The 11,918-nt window shown below is 43.1% G+C and overlaps 1 long non-coding RNA gene and 3 other non-coding genes across 4 annotated transcripts; 2 read left to right on the plus strand and 2 right to left on the minus strand.

The window, feature by feature from the left end:
- Positions 1-6,512: 6,512 nt before the first annotated feature.
- TRNAW-CCA (transfer RNA tryptophan (anticodon CCA)) lies at positions 6,513-6,584 on the minus strand. The gene has a single exon. It is a non-coding gene; the product is annotated as a tRNA-Trp (tRNA).
- A 475-nt stretch (positions 6,585-7,059) lies between these two features.
- Positions 7,060-7,131, plus strand: TRNAD-GUC (transfer RNA aspartic acid (anticodon GUC)). Its single transcript has one exon. It is a non-coding gene; the product is annotated as a tRNA-Asp (tRNA).
- Positions 7,132-7,244: 113 nt separating this feature from the next.
- Positions 7,245-8,124, plus strand: LOC139805648 (uncharacterized). Its single transcript, XR_011729945.1, has 2 exons — positions 7,245-7,364; positions 7,701-8,124. It is a non-coding gene; the product is annotated as an uncharacterized lncRNA (long non-coding RNA).
- TRNAD-GUC (transfer RNA aspartic acid (anticodon GUC)) lies at positions 7,271-7,342 on the minus strand. The gene has a single exon. It is a non-coding gene; the product is annotated as a tRNA-Asp (tRNA).
- Positions 8,125-11,918: the final 3,794 nt, after the last annotated feature.

An 11,918-nucleotide genomic window follows, 5' to 3' on the forward strand; every position in this document is an offset into this window, starting at 1 on the left:
TGAACTTCACGTAGCTCTGTCGCGACCGGGGTTCTGAGGAAATCCAGCCGGGAAATTAGTAACTCATCTACCAGTGTAAATGCTACCCTTATGATCACTTCTATGTTAAAAAAAAAAAAAAATCTTCTATCATATTGCAAAATTTGAAAGGCACATAATTTCACAAGTGTCCCCTTGCTGGGAAAGCAGGGCCGAGTTTAAGACTGCATAGTCTTTGAACAAGCGACTCAGATCTTTGTGTTTACACACTTCTTGGTGGGAACATACACCGCCATACATTTTCCTTTGTTTTATGATAGGAAGAGTTTACTATTTAGATCTAACTATACATCCTATGCTCTTATTACAGTACCACTGGTAAGAATTGAAACGTTAAGATTTTAATTTGCCCATCAGTCACTGACACGAAACAGGATTTTTAGTGCTTGCACCAACTCCATGTTCTAAAGAAAGTTTTAAATTGTTGAGTGAAGGGATTTCCTCTCTTGGTGTTCGCTCCATCTAAATACAGTAGCTGTCATTCCTGTTTACCTAGCCATTTACCACAGGATCAGACAGCTGAAGGTGCTGAGGGTTATTTTTGTGGAAGTTAATTTCCAGGCAAATCAAGGATCCATCCACGAGAAGCCTGATGCTCCCAACCGAGGACCTGATGTGGTGTAACAAAGTCATTAATACAAGGGAGAAGCTTAACTTGCAGAATTTAATCTACCTTGTAGTGCAAGTAGTGGTATGAGGTGGCCATCATCTGCAAGTCATTATCATTTTTATTTGAAAGTATTTGGTTATTGATGTGATATATAATTTAGCTGTTCAGTTTGTTAGACAATGAAGCCGAATGGTGGGTAGAAACATCTTCCTTCCAATGACAGCCTACGCATACAAAGCAAATATTCATATACTAATGTGGATTGGCTACTGTCACTTACTTATCAGCCTGAGTAGAACAAATTAGATGGTTCTACTTATTTTTTCAGCATATCTTACCCCAAGTTTTTTCCTGGAATGTGGATATTACATGAGAAGTGTTTTGGAAATACTGAAAAGAAATGTAATTCCTCTCCAAATTTGATAGTAATAATTTAAAGCAGAGATAGTATGTTTCACCTTGAAAAGCCTCTAGGTGCTTTGGAAAATAGATCCTTCCCCCACCTTTAAGAATTTGCATCTTATTCAAATATGAAACGAGTTGTGGACAGACAGAGTGTATCAGAAAGGCAGCAGCAGAGAGAATCTTCAGATATCATACCAAGGTAAAAAATAACAGCCTCCATTCGAATCAAGTAAAACATGTTTTAAAGCAGTGCAAGGGGGAACTGGGTCTAGGAAATTTTAACCAAAGTTAACAATGCACTCTAAAAAATTGGTCGCAGACACCATCTCACAGCCCCAGGGACAGTCCTGGTGCTATACGTTAGGCCTGAAACTTGTTTTCTGATGCTGCTGCGTAAAGGAGTGCAGCTGCCATTTGCTGGTCATTGTAGTGTTTGGAATATGCAACACAGTTGGCATTCACTGTTCTTGCTAGTGGCCCTTAGGAGTGGAAGGAATGAGAACTGTTGAGTTTAAGTCAGTTTATACTTTTCAACCTAAGTACACTGGCAGTAAGTCTGGTCTAAATGCATTAAGTGTAGCCTAAAAAATGCAACAGCAATATGGTATGAAGTAGTAAACCCCTATGAAGTTACACTCATGGTGCAGCTTTGGTCATAACAAATGGTTGGTTTATCTGGCTTCATGTTGGATCTGTATTTTTTTGTCTTTTTGCTGTCAGGTAGAACTGGCATAGAAGCATAATCAGAGCAAAAACTCAGCACGGTACATTTTTACTAATTGTTCAAAATCCAATATGGGGACTGTGGAGCCTTAGCCTCATATTAACATTATTTACAATTCATATTTATATTCCATTTATGTTTTGAGAGTTATTTCTATATAAATAATTATAGGAAAAATACATATAATAACTATAGAAAGAGGTATTATCTTTTGTGAATTATGTTGTCCAATACATTTTATGATGACAACACTCTTTGTGGCCACAGAGCTCTTGATGGTTTCCTTCTAGCTACTTCCAAAGTGACAAAAGCTAAAAAAACATCATATAACACTGTTTCAGAGCAGTAGACTTCTTTGGGAAGCCAATAAAAAACCAAAAAACTAAAAACAAACAAACAACAAAATCCCCACAACCAAACAACAAAACAAACAAAGAACTTCTTGGGACTTCTTTGTTCCCTGCCTCTACTGTTTTCTTTGTTGCTTCTTGGAACAGGCATTCTCCAGGCAAGGTAAAGTCAGGGATAGTAACATGAGAAAGAATCAGCATATGCACTACATAATGATTAACACTGGAATCTAAAACTATCACCACAATTAGATCCTAAATGCTGCTGAGGATCCACACCTTCATTTTTTTAAGGGAAGACACCTGCATTTTGCAGCCAAACATGGCAGTCAAAGGGGATGAGAGTTCATTATGAACAAGCTCAAAAGATCTTTCTAATGTTTTTACAGGGGGAAAAAAAAAATCAACCACGATGTGGTCTATATGCCTATTGAAACCATTTGCATCATAAAGGTTGGAGTATAAAATTGTTGTTTTGCTGTGCCTTCTGTAAAACATTGCAGTACTCAAATGCTTATCCCTAACAGCAAATTATTGTTTTCAAAGACAGAAATCTATGATTCTATGAAACACCTGACACCTCCCTCTACCTGAGTAACAGGTAGACACATTTTACCTTGTTAGTATAAATGGTGACATAAAGGATGTTTACTAAAAAAAGTGCAAATGGTCTGTTACCATGGCCATTTTCTGTGGTTGAAAAACTGTTGTAAGTTTGCCTAAAAATGTGAAATATACTGGAAGTAGAAGCCAGAATTTTTCCTTTGTAGGACCCTCCCAACTGTCTGGAATTTGTTGGCTTTCCTTAAGCATGAGAAAGATTTTCAGTGACACAGTCTTCTTTGACAAGAAAACAAGTGAGTGCCTTCTACATTATCTCAGATTTCTAGCTTTGAGTTTCCCCAAGTTTATGATTCCTAACTTCTAATGACACCCATAAAAACAAGACATGTAGTTTACATTGCTCTACACTGAAAAAACCCTTAATTTTCTAGATGTGTGTTAAAAATATTCTAAACTCAGTGGAGGGTTTGGATGAAGTTTAATATGTAATGAAGTATAGATGTATAATCTGCATTCACATGTAACATTTGCCTCATAATGCCTAATAAAATTGTGAAGGCTGTAAATCCATTCATGGCAAAGGCATTTAAGGAAGTGTTCTTGTTCTTAGATTCCACTGATATGGAAATTTTCCCAGTAAAAGGAAATGTAAAAAATCTGTATGGAATATTCATTTAGTCTTGGAGCACAACGAGTTTCACAATGAAAATAATACTCCCTCTGAGAAAGGCAACAGAAAATGGAAAGTATGACTAGAAATAAAATAAGCAGTTTCCAGATCATTATGGCACAATGTTACTATATTTTCTAGAATAATTAATTTCTTCTCAATATTCTTGATCTAGAAAAATTAGATGGCTTTTTAATAACTCCAGCTTTCTTAAGAGAAATGCCTATTTTAAGCACAATCCAAGCAGAAATGATAAAGTGATAAGAAATAGCATGCATTACTATAATGGAGGACATTTATCTTACAGAAAAAGTTGTGTCTCCTGTTGAATTTGCCAATGGATGTTGTTTTACCAGGAGACAGCCAGGTGCCTGCCTGCTCATCAGCACCTACTGGGCAATGCTGCTGCGTCTGTGCTGGTAAGCAGGTGGGAGGTTTCCAAATCATTTCCAAACAAACATTACTTGGATATCTATTTTTATATATGGAGATAGTGCAGAAGCTATATTTACAATATGTAAACTATTATTCAGCTTCAAGATTTTTGAATCTCATGTGAATTTAAGTTACTGTCCATATTTAGCTAGTAAAATTTTAATAATAAAAAATCCTTGGTGTTAAGAGATCGGTCAGGTTACAAAATGAAGTAACAGAAAGTCAGAAAGGGAGAAAAGCACAGAAGCACATGTACTACAGACACATTGGTGAGAAAAAAACACCTGCCAGAACACTTGAGTACCTCAGAATTAGCGGAGTCAATTCAACAAAACATCTGTGAGATTAAAGAGAATAAGTATCCCCATTTTAGTGATAGGAAACTGGGAAGGTGAGTTTACACATAGCTCAGGCGCATTTAATTATTTCATTTAATTTTGAAACATCACTGAATGTTTTGATCTGGGGACAGTAGGCCTTCCTTCCAAAGAAGACCTGACAAAAAAAAAAATCAACCAAATCATTCGTGACTGTTGTTGAAAGGGATAATCCTTCTCCCTATCCTATCCCAGGCCTGGCATGCTTTCCTTGTGTTGGATCTAGCTGTTGTGTTGCCAGATCCGCATGCTGAGCCAGCAGCTGCTGCTGCACAATGGCAAGATGTGAGCCAAGTGCAACAGGGGAAATGCACGGGCAGTGATGGACAGGGCAAAGCAAAACAGACCAAGTCCTGACACTCTGCACTTGCGTTATGTTAGGTACAGTGTGAAACCACACTGAAAACTTCAACTTCTATTAACAGATCTTCCATATTGACATTAGATGGACCTCCTACTGCAAACCAGAGATACTGTCTGGCAACAATCCAGAGTGCTTTGAGCAGTGCACCTGCTTTGGCAGCAGTACAGGAATGCAGATTACCACCACTTCTTACATGCAGCTCTCTGACAGGTGGTAAAGCAGAGACACAAGGTACGTTGTGGGACCAGGGAAGCATCTAAGAGATTATGCATCCAATAAAATAAAAGGATCTATCTAATGGATTATGCATTAAAAAGAAGAAAAAGAAAAAAGAAAAGAAAAAGAAAAAAAAAAAAAAAAGGCAAACCACATAAAAGGCAGTGCAGCCAGCACAGCACAGGAGACAGTCCTCCTCTTCTATTCAGATCTGGTAAAATCTGAGTCAGCTAATACTGCAACCAGTTCTGGGCACTTAAAAATGCAACTCATTTGGAAAGACTCCAGAGGCAAGTGATACAAATAATCAGAGGCCCAGCAAACAGGGTGCATTACTCTAGAACAGCTATGGAGAGGCATAACGAATTTCAAATATGTAAGACGTAGCTATAAAAAGGAAGGGAATAAACTGTTCTCCAGTGCAACAGCACGAGGGCTGGATTTAAGTTACGGCAAAAGAGACATCAGGGTTAAACTTCACAGAGTTGCTTCATAAAAGCAAGGCACTGGAATAGAGCAAGATGCATGAGCAAGATAGATGTAGAATTTCTGTGTTTTGAAGGTTTTAAGGATATGTGAAACAAATATTAGTCTTTAAACCCCAAAGGATTTATCTTAAGAACCCTCACATATTTTGATGTATTTGCTGAGTATAAATTTTTAGATTTATTGTCTTAATTTTCTGCCATGGTTCAACTCTAAATTCTTACAAACTTAGAATGTTAACTCTGGCATGTTTCTCACTGACCCTCAAATTGAGATCCTTGACAAACTGTTTTTTTTCTCTCCTAATTAAATTTCATTAAGTATCAAACTTTCCAGTCCATCCAAATCACTATTAATTCTAGGAGTCACTATCTCATACCTAGAGCAAAATAAAGTTGCCTTCTGTGTTTTTCTATCACTGGCACCTTAGTGTGTGGTGATGGCTACTCTTGAGAACATTTTTCTATTCCGCAGCCTAAACCCATCACCCCCTGAAGTTTGTCCCCTGGCCTCCAGCTCTTCTCTCCCTCCCTGTCAGGGTTTTGTTCATCCTCAGGGTTCTTCACACAGCATCTGCCGGAGCTCTTGGCTCCTCCAAACCACTTGGTGTATCTTGGGCATCTGTCCCTTTTAAAATTTAAAGCAACTCTTTCTATACAACTTTCTGACTTTTCCTTGTAATTTTTACACGATAGGTTGTCTTTATAAAACTTCCTGTCGATCTTTGACACGTTTCTGCCTTTTGTGTTTAAGCCCAATATTGCATAAAGTCCCGCATACACAAGACACCAGAAACAAAGGCACGTCCATTGTATCCAACGGGGTCTTTATGGAGCAGTCACCCTGCGTCACGACTCCCCTCTCGCTGCGCACACCCTCGTTTCCAGCAGAGGAACCCGGGGCACCTCCGAGTGCCCCGGCCTCCTCCACCCCTGCGCTGGGCGAAGCTGCGGTGCCGAGGGCGAGGAAGGAAAGCTGAGTTCCCCTTTCATTCTTTCGTCCCAGCGCTTCCCCTCAGACCGCTGCTGCTGAAAATTCAAACTCAGGCGCTTTTCAAACACGCGCGTCTTGTCTTTCACTCCCCGGAGTGCCTCGCCGGTGACATTGTTCAGACAGCCTGCATTTCATAGTTCTGCTTTCCCTCTCAGGCTAAAGCGAGGACATCCTCAGTTTTATAGGTAAAAAACCACAGCATTTCAGGTCATCCGCTTCCTCCGGGAAATAACCCGTAACGGGCGGATGACGAAACAAGGCGAAGAAAACGAAAACAGTTGACCCCGACGTGATTCGAACACGCAGCCTTCTGATCTGGAGTCAGACGCGCTACCGTTGCGCCACGAGGTCCTGCTGAGTCCCGTTACACCGAGTGTTACAACTGACGCACCATAGGCCTCTCTCCTCCCCCAGAGGGGGAGATCCGGGGGTGCGGTGGGAGGCTTTGGGGCCGGCGGGGTCCCTTCTCACGCGTTATGGCAGCCTCACCGCCCCCGTGACATCCCTTTTCCGCCTCTACTGCTTCGTTTTCCGCCTTCTCACGTAAGTACGTTAAGTGCCCCAACCCACACACACCCCCACTACCGGCCCCTACCAGTGAGGTTCCTTCCCGCTCCCCCGGTGCTGCCCAACCCACCTGCCGTGTAATCAAGCTCGTGGGTCCCGCTCCGGCAGGCCGCCCCTCCCGCTCTTCTGGCGAAACCTTTCCGTGGCCATTGCCTGCTCGAGGGGGAGAGGAGAAACGGGGTTGTGGGGGCGGCGTGTATGTGGGTTATGTGTGTTTTATGTATATGAGGCGTACAGCGGGGAACAGTAACCAGGTACCTCCTCGTTAGTATAGTGGTAAGTATCCCCGCCTGTCACGCGGGAGACCGGGGTTCGATTCCCCGACGGGGAGACCGCATAAAATTTTCCATCCTTGGTGCAGGCGCGCCCCGCCCTTGAGTCCCAGCGTTTTTTGCCGCTTGAGCGTTCAACGGCTGAGGGGGGGAGGTGTGATAGGAAGGGGTGAACAAAAAGCGCGGCAAAAGGCGTCCCTCCCCGTCGGGGAATCGAACCCCGGTCTCCCGCGTGACAGGCGGGGATACTCACCACTATACTAACGAGGAGCGGCGGGAGGGGAGGACCCCGGTATGGCGGCAGACATGGCGGCGGTGGGGTTTGCCCGCGCTGCAGCCCCGAGTTGGCTCCTTCCCTCCCGTGGCTTCGGGGGCGCTGCGGCAGGGTGGGAGAGCTTTGGTGGTACAATGGCGGCAGCCCGAGGGGTTGCGTGTTTCGCTGCACACCCCGGTGAAAAGAGGGGGCTGTGCCGACGTTCTGGGGTCGGTCCGGCGCGGGGAAGCGGTGGGGAGAGAGCGGAGAAGGGCTCCCACGTGGCTGGTGTTTGTTTGGGGTGATGGCGTGGGGAGGGGAAGGAGGAGGGGGTGGTGGTGTGGCCGCCACCCATAGCTTTTGTTTTCCCTCCAGCATCGCAACGGAGCGCTATGTGGACCTGCGTGAGAACTGCAGCGCTTGAAACTGCAGGCGGCTCGGAGCAAAGAGGCTCGGATGGCTTTGCGTTTGTATTTTTACATCCAGTTCACGCAGACGGTTTCTTTTTACGGGAACCTGAGAAGCCCTGGAGTCAGCAGTCCTTGGGGTGAAGGGGCCTCGAGCACCTGCTTCTTGCCTACCTAAAAAAGGAACGAGAGAAATGGAAACCAGTTACTTTGAGATTTGAGAGTAAAAGGCAGAAGGACACACACTGACCATGTGGCTCGATACTGACTCGGTCAGCAGTAACATAGTTGTAAGTTTGCATCCCTGTGGCATTAGACAGGAAACTATATTTAATTTGCTAGCTTGATAGATGAAGAGTTAATGCCATATAATAAACCAGCCACTGGAACAACTGCTGTTCTCCATTGATGGTCTCTGCTATTGCCAGTGTTTCTTTGGACAAGAGGACCCCAGCTTTGCCTTTTCCAACAAGCACAGCTAAAGAACAAAAAGCAATCTACATGTGGACTGTAAATTAAGCATATAAATTAAGTGAGCTGTAAATTAAGCATTTCTAAAAACTGGCCTACTCGTTTTAGTATTTTAATACAAATGTGTTTCTTTTTAATACAAATGTGTTTCACAAATTTTATCCTGACAAATGAAAAAATACGAACTAAAGTCTTGTAATAATTTCACTAATTTAAAGGTATTGAGGTGAACTGGTAGGGCTGTGATCGAGTGATAGGTTTTGAATCACCTAGAGCAGAATCAAAATGTGTTGCTAGGCTGGTGAAAACTTGCTGTGCAGGTTGAAACTTTAATTGAAAGATGCTGATAATTAAATTTAAACTGGGAGGCTTCCTGGTAGATCAAACATTCCCTCTTTGCATTTTGCAAGACTACTCTTGCTTAGCTGTTCTAGACCTTTTGTACCAATTCCTTCTGTTCCTTGATCCCCATGGTAAGGGAGATGAGATGTGATCACTTGTGACTGATTTCCTGCAGTCTGACATTGCTTAGCAGCTGCTCCCTGCCACAGAGCTGGTTTTCCTCAGACTCCTGCACAGACCAGTCCTCAGGCTGGCTTTCCTTAGAAGAGGACTTGTGCCATCTCCATAATATCTCTTGCAAATTTTTGCCATTGCTAAGCACTTCCCAAAAGTACCAAGGCCAGGCTCATAAGTTGTGCAGACATTTTTTTGTGGTCTAGACTTTGCCCAGGATTACAGAACTGGATCTATATGGGAGTTCTGTAGGTTCTTCAACAAAGGTACAGGTTAACTGTGCAGAGCCAAATCCAAGGCTTTGGCTCATGGAATCATAGAATAGTTTTGGAAGATCATCTAGTCCACCCACCCTGCCATGGGAAGGAACATCTTCCATTGGATCCCATTGCTCAACCCACTCTTCAACCTTGCTTTTAACATTTCCAGGTAAGGGGCATCCACAACTTCTCTGGGCAACCTGTTCCAGTGTCTCACAACCCTGGCTGCAAAAAATGTCTTCTTTATATCCAGTCTAAACCTACCCTCTATTATTTTATAACTGTTGGCCTTTGTTCTGTCACTATAGGCCTTGGTAAAGGCCCCAGAGCCTTCTCTATGCCACATAACCCCAGCTCTCTCAGGCCTTCTTTTAGCAGAGGTGTTCCATCTCTCTGACCATTTTAATGATCTCAGGACTCATTCCAACAGTTCCATGTCTTTCTTGTACTGGGGTCCCCAGAGCTGGATGCAATACTCCAGGTAAACTGTTGCCAGAGCACAACAGAGGGGCAGAATCACCTCCCTCAACCTGCTGGTCGTGCTGGTCTTTCTCTGCAGGGCTGCTTTCAATCACTTCATCCAGCAGACTGTACTTATTCTGGGTATTGTCCTGATCCAGGTGCAGGACCTTGTCCTTCACCTTGTTGAACTTAAAAAGGTTCATATGGGCCCACTCCTGAAGCTTGTCAAGGTCCTTCTGGGTGGCATCCTTTCCCTTTAGCATCTGCACCACTCAGCTTGTTGTCATCTGAAGGTATAAGCCTTGGTCCCAGTACAGACCACTGAGGGGTAACCACTTGTTAGTGGTTTCCATTTGTGCATTGAGCCATTGACTAACTTTGGATGTGGTACAGACAATTCCTTATCCAGGGGGAAAGAAATTGAGGAAAGAATGTTGTGGGGGACCAGAGCAACCCTCTTTTCGTCTGAGGAAAGTCTAGAAGAACAGCAAGTGGCCTAAGAGCCACTGAAGTCCAAGGAGGGGGCATCTTGAAATATTATGAGGAACTTGCAATGGTGATTCTAAAGCAGAGCAGTAATACCTGTTCTGCAAGTCTCTTTTAGAGAAACCCCAAGAGGAACTTAACCATGATAGCTACTCTGCTTGAATGGAAGAACTCTGCAAGAAGAAGAGCAGGACTACTGACAGCCAGGACAACCTTTTCATTTCCCAGGTATCCTCTGCAAGGATCAAGTGACACAAAGTTTGCAACTTAAGGTGTTCTGTTACTATATTTTCTTTTTGTTTTATCTCCCACCCCCCTCCCTTTCCAATAGTACATTGTTTTTGTCAGAAAGCAGCTAGTTTAGTAATGAGAGTCCTTAGTCATGCCTCAGCTCACTGCTCTGCTTCTGCACACACACTCCAATTTTGGGACAGCTACTGCTGACTGAATCAGCCATCTTACACACCTTCTTCTAACTGGGGTAACCCTGAACTACAGGTGCCAATCAATATGCTGGCTGATTCTCCTGTGCAACCTCCTCCCCATTTGCCAGGGAGAGCAAGCATCTCTACTGAAAATACCTTTTATGACCTGAGCTGGTGATGGCAGTTCTTACATAGATCAAAAGAAGGGTTAACCAACTGTCCTGCTATGATGAAAACAATTACCACCTATTTTCTCAGTGAAGTCTATGTGTGCTTCTAAAGCCAGATTTTCAAAGGCATCATTGTGTACTCCAACCAAGATTACATCTACAGCTGTCTATGAAGAGGACCAAGAAGGGCCATCGAAATATGAGTCAGCACAGCAGAAGTACTGTGGATGGGCTATTACAATGCTGCAATGATTCAGTTACAGAGCAAATGCATTTCCTGTCACAGAGACATGTAAGTGCAAAGCAGAACAGGTATTAGGAATGAGTATCCATGTTCCAAGGTCTGTGAAGCATCTGCCTTCTCAGGATATGCATGCAGCTCTTCCATATGTCCAACCACCTTGTTCTGTGCTTTCCCCATCAGTGCACCAGACATTGTACTCACCAGTCACTAAGGATCTGCTCCCTGGAGCAATTGCCACCTAGAAGAGGCCCCTTATCATCCAAAGTAGGAGTAAGGCTGGGATTTAGTGCATCACTGTACCTGGAAGCAAGCTACCTCCCCCTCAGTTTGCTTAGCTGAAGCTCAGCTGGCAACTTGTCCAGCTGTGTTTGAATGTCATAATGGATGGGAGATTCCACAAAATTGGACACAACAGGTTGTCCACTCTCACTGTAAAGAAACATTTTTTCCTTATATCTACTGGTGTTTGGCATGTTGCCACTTGATCAGTTGCCTCTTGCCATTTTGTTGAGCACCTCCAAAAAGAGTTTGGCTCCATCTTCTCTATTTCCAACTAGGTAGCTGAAGACATCCAGTGGCCTCCTCTTCAGGCTGAACAAACCCAACTTTCTCAGAGTATCCTTATTTGTCAAATGCTCCAGCTCCTTACTTATTTGGTGATCCTCCACTGGAGTCTTTGCAGTTTGTAGATACCTCTCCTTTACTGCAGTGCCTCAGACTGTACACAGTCCTCCAAAGGCAGCCTCACAAATGGCAGATGGGCTGGGGACAGTAATCACTTCTCTTGATTTGCTGGTCATGATGTTACTAATGTAAGTGTCTTGAACTAGATCAACCAGGGCACCTCTTATAAATTCTTGTTGAACCCTATTCTGAAAATTATGTCTCTTAAATATGTCAAACTTCCTTTTTCCCATAAATGACTGTATTGATTATCATATTTTATATTAATAGGAAGCTATTTTATAATTACTTTTCTTGAGGTAGCTTTTGGTTAGCTCAAAATATATTAATACTTAATATTTGCCTCAGATTAGCTGAGTACTCACAGCTGCTAGATGTCACCTCCAAAGAACCAGGGCCTTCTGCAGGACATCTGAAGTTATCTTCTGGGTTTTTGAAACCAGAGTCTATGAAGGAAGCTAGGATAAG

This window comes from Heliangelus exortis, chromosome 1, assembly GCF_036169615.1.
Source record: "Heliangelus exortis chromosome 1, bHelExo1.hap1, whole genome shotgun sequence".
NCBI classification, from domain to species: domain Eukaryota; kingdom Metazoa; phylum Chordata; class Aves; order Apodiformes; family Trochilidae; genus Heliangelus; species Heliangelus exortis.